The sequence below is a fragment of the Pteropus vampyrus genome, unplaced genomic scaffold (assembly GCF_000151845.1).
Source record: "Pteropus vampyrus isolate Shadow unplaced genomic scaffold, Pvam_2.0 Scaffold188, whole genome shotgun sequence".
In the NCBI taxonomy this organism is placed as follows: domain Eukaryota; kingdom Metazoa; phylum Chordata; class Mammalia; order Chiroptera; family Pteropodidae; genus Pteropus; species Pteropus vampyrus.
The window spans coordinates 127,704-135,681 of NW_011888969.1; the positions used below are offsets into that span (position 1 = coordinate 127,704).

Consider the following 7,978-nt stretch of genomic DNA (forward strand, 5'->3'; position numbering starts at 1 on the left):
CCGAGCCCTTGAAAAGTAGCTCATGGCCGAATGCAAACCGATGGAAGCCGAGACAGACGGAGAGACCCCAGAACCAGGGGAAGGCAGATGGGCAGCACGAAAGCTGGGGACAGGAGGGCCCCGGAGGTGCTGGACACTTCCCTACGGCCACCTGCGGCTTGAGGTCTAAGTTCCCAGAGTGCCGCCACCCGTGCCCCCCCAGACTCCCTTCTGGACGTGGAAGCCCGTCCCCGCCCCCCACCTCCTGAGGGCGGGAAGGAGGACGGACGCCTCTGCCCTTCGCCCCAGCCCGGGCGCCCCGCACGGCCCCTCGGCCGCCCACGAGCTGCAGTGGGACCCAGAACCAGCAGAAATGAGGGGCTTCAGTCTCGGGCCATCGTTTCCAATAAAAGTTTTGTTTACCAGAGAAGATTTAAACACACCAGAAACGTTGAAGGAAATAAGTGTCCGGCTCCTTCTGACCAAAGCGGCCCCGTGACATCGCACTCCTAGCGGAGCCCCGAACTGGCTAAAACAGGTCAGAAAGCTAGTGCTTCCCCAGCTGATTCTCAAAGACAGACGACTATTTTTGGAAGGCTGCTTTTCGGGCATCTATAACAGTTCAGGAGAACAAGCAAGCTCTCCCCCTTCGGAAGCGTGTGCTCTTAGTGGAAGGACGCAGGACAGACGCGTCTAGAATGCACTTGTAACACGTGTGTACACGCGCACTACACACAAGGACGTCCTTCTGTGTGAGAAATAAAGTGAACGGCCAGCACGCCCCACAGCTGTATTTCCCTGTTGCCACGGGCCGAACCTTACACGTGTTTTTCCTTGAACGGAATCCTTCCAGAACGGTTTGTGTTCCGCTCGTAGCTTGTCTGAACACGCTGGCAGAAAACTCCGGCTGAGATGCTGGGGGACCGCTCCCCGCCACGTCCTCAGCCCAATAATTCCCCACCCCCGCCCTGACCCCCCAGATTCTGCTCCACGGCGCTCACAGGGAGGGCGTCCGCTTCACCCGCTAAGGTTTCGACGTTGCTCATGGGGGAGCAGCGGCCGCGCCCTGAGCCAGGAGGGAGCTGGGGGTGGGGTGGGGGGGCAGGAAGGAGCCGCGGGGCCTGCGCTGCCTGGAGGCTTCACCTGCGCTGGCTGGCAGGGCGCAGGGCCGAGTGTGGGGAACTTCCTGACACTTTGGGTCACAGTCTGAACCCACATGCTTTAGCTGCCATTCAGAGGCAGCTGGCAGACTCGGGGTTACATGAGCAGCTACCTCTGACCCGCGGACATGGCAGGGGGGTCCGCGAGCTCCGCCACCCTGCGACACAGTAATGACGCTGACAAACGGAACTTTTACGTTGCTTTTCCTTAGACGGGTCCAGAAAATACTCTCTAAACCCCAGCGACACTTAAACACCGTCCAGTAGCCGAACACGCTGCGCCTGGTCCCGGTGAGCGGCGACCTGTGGGGCAGGTTCCTGAAGGGACTTGGGTGCCGGGGACACAGAGGCCGCAGCCCTGCACTGCGGCCCTTCCCGGCCGGATGCCTCGCACTTCCCTGTGCCATGGATGTGGCACCCTGGGGTCACAGCCGCACCCTGCGGTGGGGGCGCAGACCGCCCGCCGACGGAGGGCATCCGGGGTGCGTCCCTCCCCTGCCCAAGCCCAGGGCAGCACAGAGGCCACAGCTGTCACGTGATGGCAGTCCCACAGCCCGAGCCGGCTGGACAGCTCGCCACGTCCCTCTCCCGGCTCCTGACGTCCAGGAGCAGCGGCCTCCAACGCAGCACCGCACGCAGCACCCCGCGCCCCCGGACTCCCCATCCCGCTCCGAGATCCCCACACACAGCACCACGTGCTCCTGGAACGCCCCTCAGCCAGCCGGCCGCCCAAGGCCTCAAGGAGGGTAAGGCCTCACCTACCTGCCCCCACCACACACCTGAGACGGGGGCCCGCAAGACCCCAGGAGGCGGAACGCCAGCGCTGAGCGAGCCGCCAGCCCCAGCCACACGTCCTCGAGGAGTGGAAAGCGGCCAGCACGCAACTGAAAAGTTTTCACAATCCAGTTTTACAATGTCTTAGTTTGGTTGATGCACGCACGCCTTCCTGGCATTACATTGCCGTCTTTTCTTAAGAAGGTTTTACAAGGGGAGAATGAGAAACAAAGGTAAGTAATTAATGAAAGATGCAGGACACGCCATCCTCGCCAGCACCCTAGATCCAAAACCCCACTGAAACGTCACGTCAGCCCCGGGCTGCACAGTTCATTTTCTCAAGTGATCAAATACGATAATCACCTTTGTGGAAACCTAAGCAAGTCCCAAAATACCGTCAGCAAAATAAGCCCAGTCCATGGCCCTTGTCGTCAACTCTGCAGACCCTGCAGGGCTAACAAGGTCAAAGCTTCAGAGCCCGCGGACGACTGGGGGGCACCCAGCCCAGCCCTCACGTGCCGCCGGCGCCTCCGACATGACGGACAGCTGTCGATGGAGACGCGACATCGGCAGGAAGTTATGGAAGCGACTGTTATGCCACTTCCAGGCCGATGTCCGCCCGCCCCCCTCCACGCACGCGCACACACGCGCTCGCACACACACACACACGCACCCCCCCACACACACACGTTTACGGAAGGTGGGTAACGTGAACCCGATGGCTGTGGCACGGAACCACACGTGCGGCCAATGGGCCAACGTGGGGGCAGGCGTCGCACAAAGACGGGCTCGGGGGCCAACTTCCAACCCCCCGCCCCCCACGGCAGAGCGCGGCACGGCTTCCGGGCGACCGAGACCCCAGGACACCGGGCACCGAGGAGCGGGGAACAGGCTCAGGGCCACCGGGGTGCTCTGCTCACAGCGCCCTCGCCACCGCCCGCTGGCAGCAGAGCGAGGGGATGTCGCCTTGGAGGACGTGAGTGGCCCTCCGTGCATGAACCGAGTCGGGGGGCAGGGATGCCCCCCTCCAGGTGGACGAAGGCAGCACCTGAGCCCATGACAAAGGCTCCCAAGCAGAAGCCCGTCGACAGACACGCCGACCCAGAGGGTGCCAGAGGGTGCCAGAGGGTGCCAGAGGGTGCCAGAGGGGAATCTATCCACAGCTCCAGGAAGCCCTACTCACCCCACATCACTTTCAAAAAAAAAACAGAGAGGGAACAGTACCTCACGCAGGCAGAATGATCCGAATGCCGAAACCCGAAGACATCGCAGAGAAAACGACAGACTAACATCCCCCGTGAACTTAAACGCCGAAATTCTAAACAAAACAGCAAACTGAAATCGATAGAAGTTTCATCCTGAAATGAGGGCTATAGTTCAGCACTTCGAGACTCACTCGAAACCCTAGTTGACTTCGGCACATTTAAAAAATAAAACCATTTGACAAAACGCAACCGTCTGAGGAATCAGTCTCAGCCTGAGGACACCCATGACACCCAAAGGTCCTATCAGTCTGGTGACAGACTGGAGGAAGGGCAGGAGGTCCCCGTCAGGGCTGCCGGAGAGCACGCCGGAGGGTCTCGCCAGTGCGGTGACAGCAGAGAAGACGAAGGGCTAAAGGTCAGACAGCCGCGGACGTGCTTTTCTCCTACACAGCTAATTTTTACGCTGTTCTCTACTTTTCAAATGTCCTTTCCCAAAATCAACCACACGGGTAGGTATGTATAATAGTGACTGTTGGGTACCCCCCGAATCCACTTCCCAGCTCCCCCTTACGCACGGAACCCGAATTTCAGCCCATACATGACAATCCAGCATGCTTCTGGGGAGGTGTGGCCACGTGCGAGTGTCCTGGACAATGACATGTTAGCTGCTCCTTCCGGGAAGCGAGGTGGCCTTTCCTTTATCTGCTGCCTGGAATGTGAGCGTGGCAGCTCGGTCCCCGGAGGCTTGGCCTGAAGCCCCAGGACGAGGACCGCGGCCTGCAGATGGAGAGGAAAGCTGGGAGGTGGCCGAGGCTCCAGGGACCTTCCGGCCCCCAGCGCCCGCCCCCACGGCTTCCTCGCCGCTCCCCGACATGCTTCCTGAGGGCCACCAGCTGCAGCTCACTGCGGCCATCACTCGGAGGCTGTCACGGCTGAGGCGATGCTAACTCGACTCACGAAGCACCCGAAGCAGCTGCTCAGGACGAGGCCCCGTCGTCATTCGGGGCTCAGACCCGTAACAAGGATTTAACTCAGCATCTCCTACAATGCTGATTTTCTTCCCCAAATTCGCCTGAAAGTGTTTTTTAAACCAAAAAAAAAAAAAAAAATTTCAACACAATTTCTGTGACTTATTGTGCAGCTGAACATGCTAAAAGACAAAACGTTTTTCCTTACAAATGACCTGACACCTGTGGCTCTCTGAACGCTCCGGCCGGACGCTTCTCGTGGGGCTGGAGAAGCGTGTTCGCATCGCTCAAAGGTTTGCTCACTCTGTCTTAAGGCTGTTGCTTGTAGCACACAGCTCCCCAGGAGAAACCTCGACAGCCGACGTGAAGACGTATTTATTACGGCACCTGCACTCGCCACGCCGTTTCTGACGGGGGACCGTTAAAAATCGACGTTTATGTTTCTTATTATTCTCTCCGTTCTTGGCATTGTGATTATTAGCCAGTTAAGAAACACCGATTGGGTGGTTTCTGCCTTTGTCAGAAACAACAAGAGCTGCATTTTAACACAAGGCCTCACCATCGGTGAGCGGAGGAAGAGAAGGTTAGGGAGAACTTCCGTTCTTTATGCCTTTGCAACCAGAGAGACGCAGCAAGGATGGTTCACGAGAGGAACGTGCCCTGGAAACGCACACCGCGCGTCGTGCGGGAAAGGGGGTGCGCACGCCCCGACTGCCAGCGCCTGAGGGACGGGGGGCACCCACCCACCCCATGAGGCGACTCTGGGACTTCAGGATGAAACTCACCTGGCGGGCTGACTGGGGAGGCTGCGCCCGGTTTGAAGGGCGAGCTCGGGCAGCACCTCCCGGAGCCCGCGCGTCCAGGGGTCCTGGCCCAGCAGCCGCTCCGTAAACGCACACGGTAACCAAGCGCCCGGGAGCCGCTGCGCAACGGCTACGTCCCCCCCCCACCTGGAGGTGGACGGCCTCGGGCAACGAGCCCAGGTGCCCGACGAGGACACTCACGGCGCTGTCGCGAGACGCTCGTTTCTGGGATTGGTGGCACGTGGCTCCGTGCTACCCGTGACCCGTGGAGCACAGCAGGAACCTGTTACCCCCTCTGCTGCTCCGACCCCCCGCCACAGATGTGTCACACACGGTCACTTACTCAGTGTCCGGGGTCTTCCTGCCGAGCAGCCTAATCCCATGCACTCCTTGCCGACAGCCAGAGACCTCGAGCGTCCCCAAAGGGCTGGTCACCCTCTTGAACATCAAGTCACAGGCCTTCTCCATTCTCCTGAGCACCTAAGAAAACAATTTTCGAAGTAAGCATACGTGAAAGAGCCGAGTTTCTTTTATTTTTTATTTACGCCTACAGCACCCGGTGGCCTCCATCCAAGCACTAACCAGGCCCGACCCTGCTTAGCTTCCGAGCTCAGTTGGCAGCGGGCTTGTGCAGGGGGATGTGGCCGCAGACTAGGTTTCCCGTAAAGCACAACAGAAGCGCCAGTCATTCAAGACGTAAAACCTCTTCACAGTTCCTCCCCATTTTGGGAATCTGATCCTAAAATGTCATTTTCACAAGTTACTGGGAAGAAAGAAAACCAGCTGACCGCCTGGAAGGGCCGAGCGGTGGCACTGTCCTTCGCTTCCTGCCCCCCCACCCGCCGCGTCCTCGTTTGTCCGTGAAACGCGCCGGAGGCCGAAGCTCCGCAGCTCCGCAGCTCCGCAGCTCCGCACCCGCACGGCACCCAGCGCGAAGCGGCCCCGGCTTCGCTGATACGACGCGCTCGCCGGCAAGTCCCTCAGTCACGGGAACTGCAACCGAAACACGGTATTCTGAACAAAGTTTGTTTGAAAACAAAGCGCGTAAGAAACGGGCTGCAGAAACGGAGCCTGCCCGGCACTGTGCCCGGCCGCGTGTGAGCGGGCGGGCGGGGAAGCGCACGTGCCTCACTCACCTCCAGAGACACGACGACACCCTGAGCTGGAGCCTCCACGTGAACTGACAGACGCTAGTTTAGGTCAACATAACAAAGGCCTAAAAGAAGAGTTGTGGAGCAGTGAGAAGCATGGTGGGGGTCGGGCGAGCTGGCCCCCCTGACAGAGGCGGGGGGAGTGACTGACGGACCTCCTGAGCCAAACGTGCCTGTGGCCTCTTCCCACGACTTCTGCACACAGGCCCAAGGCGGCATCTCCTGCCCGTGATCTTATATATCAGCGTTTCCCAGCAGCCCAGCTCCGGCCGCAATCACAAGGATAAACCGGCACAGCTGACGCCTCGCCAGTGGGCCCGCCCGTGAGCACCGGACCGGAAGCCGGACGGCTCCCTGGCTCAGAAGCCGGATGTCTTTGCCCTGGAGGAACCTCGAAGGACCTGTCCAAAGCCGTCCCCAGCGTCGACTCACTCCTGCATGGAGCATTTGCGTGAGGGCCTGCCATCCGGCCCGGCCCCCGCCCCTCGCCCCAGCCCCACCAGCCCCACCTGCCCCTTCACACACCTGTGCGTGCACAGGCCCGGGTCTCGTGCACAGCGCTCACTTCCACGCCGCCCGCCCCGCGGCCGCGTGGCACGTGGGAGGGCGTCTCGGGCGTGCTCCTCACCTGGGCCCTTCTCGCCTGAACACCAAGCCAACGGGTAACGAGGGCAGAGGCCGCAGCTGCAGTCAGCAGCTCCAGGCTAAACCCCGCCCGTCACCTGCTTTGTAGAGTTTCCTTGGGAGCAGCCAGGCTCCCGTTTGCACACGGGCTGTGGCCGCCCGCACGCCCCAGGGTGGAGCTGGCCGGCTGTGACAGGGATGGCATGACCCTGAAACACGGACCTTCGGGGCCCCGCCCGCCCAGCAGCCAGAGTCCTTGGTGCCCTTTCATTCCGTGTGGCTTTGAGTCCCAGCTTTGACCCTACTGTCCTCTCAGCTGGGCTGTCCTCTCCCTGCCTGTCCAGGGTGCGTCACGTCGCCCGACTGCCCACTGTGCTGTGAAACCTCCGCCCAGCCCGTTGTCCACATGCTCGTCCCTCCTCCGCCCCTGCCTGCTCCTAATACCACACAGAGTCAGGTGACCTGCTCCTAACACCACGCGGGGGCAGGTGACCTGCTCCTAACACCACGCGGGGGCAGGTGACCTTGCATCTTGAGGTCAAGCCATGTCCCCCAAACCACAAGAGTCCATCCTGAGCCCCCCTTCCCTGTGCACGTGGACGGTCTGACCCGGACTCCTGCCCAGACCCCTCGCGTGCACACAAGCTTGCTGGGGTCCTCGCATATCCACCTGACGTCAGAGACCCCCTGACAAGTCACCTCCCAGGGCGCCCACAGCCCGAGGGACACAGACAAGCTATCAAGAGGGTCTCTGCCCCACCACCACTACGTGGGGGCGGGAATCCCACGCACAGCCCGGCACGCTGAGGTCACCTAAACTCGGCCACACTGCTTGCCCTGAGTCACAAGATCAGCACGGGAGCAGCAGGAACGTGTGTGAGGACCTGGCACCCGGGAGGGACTTAGGGACGGTTACACCTGCTGCAATCTACTTTGCAACCAAGTGGCCTTGGTCTTCGATCCTGGCACCAGAAGGCTCTGCCTGCTCCTCCCTAAAATCTTACCCAGCAGCATCAGAATCTGATCACTCTGCAGAGCAGGTGGCCACACCTCCTCGCAGCCCCCTGGGGCCCTAGCTCAGTTCCCGGAGCCAAAATCAACTGCTGCCCCCACCCTCCCACACCTGGGGACACGTTCCAGCCCCCTGAGCTGCTGGTAGGGGTGGGGGTTCTGCTGTGAGTGAGGGGCCCCCTGAAGGCAGCGCACCACACACGTGTGTTCAGCTGGTGAGCAGTGCGTCCACCATGCAGGCCCAGGGCCCAGCACCATGTGCTCCAAAGCACGTTCCCAGGTGCTGGGGGCAGGGCGAGCAGC

General features: G+C 60.8%; 1 long non-coding RNA gene across 7 annotated transcripts in view; it reads right to left on the minus strand.

Annotated features, from left to right (window-relative positions):
* The window catches only part of LOC105299533, a 183,894-nt gene that overhangs the window by 125,918 nt on the left and 49,998 nt on the right, over positions 1-7,978 (minus strand). For 5 of the 7 annotated variants that reach the window (XR_002783100.1, XR_002783099.1, XR_896535.2 and 2 more), the window contains exon 3: positions 5,233-5,369. This is a non-coding gene — a long non-coding RNA (uncharacterized LOC105299533). Of the gene's footprint in view, positions 1-84; positions 104-3,876; positions 3,896-5,232; positions 5,370-7,978 lie in introns of those variants that run through there. The other 2 variants (XR_002783104.1, XR_002783103.1) reach the window with 2 other exon arrangements.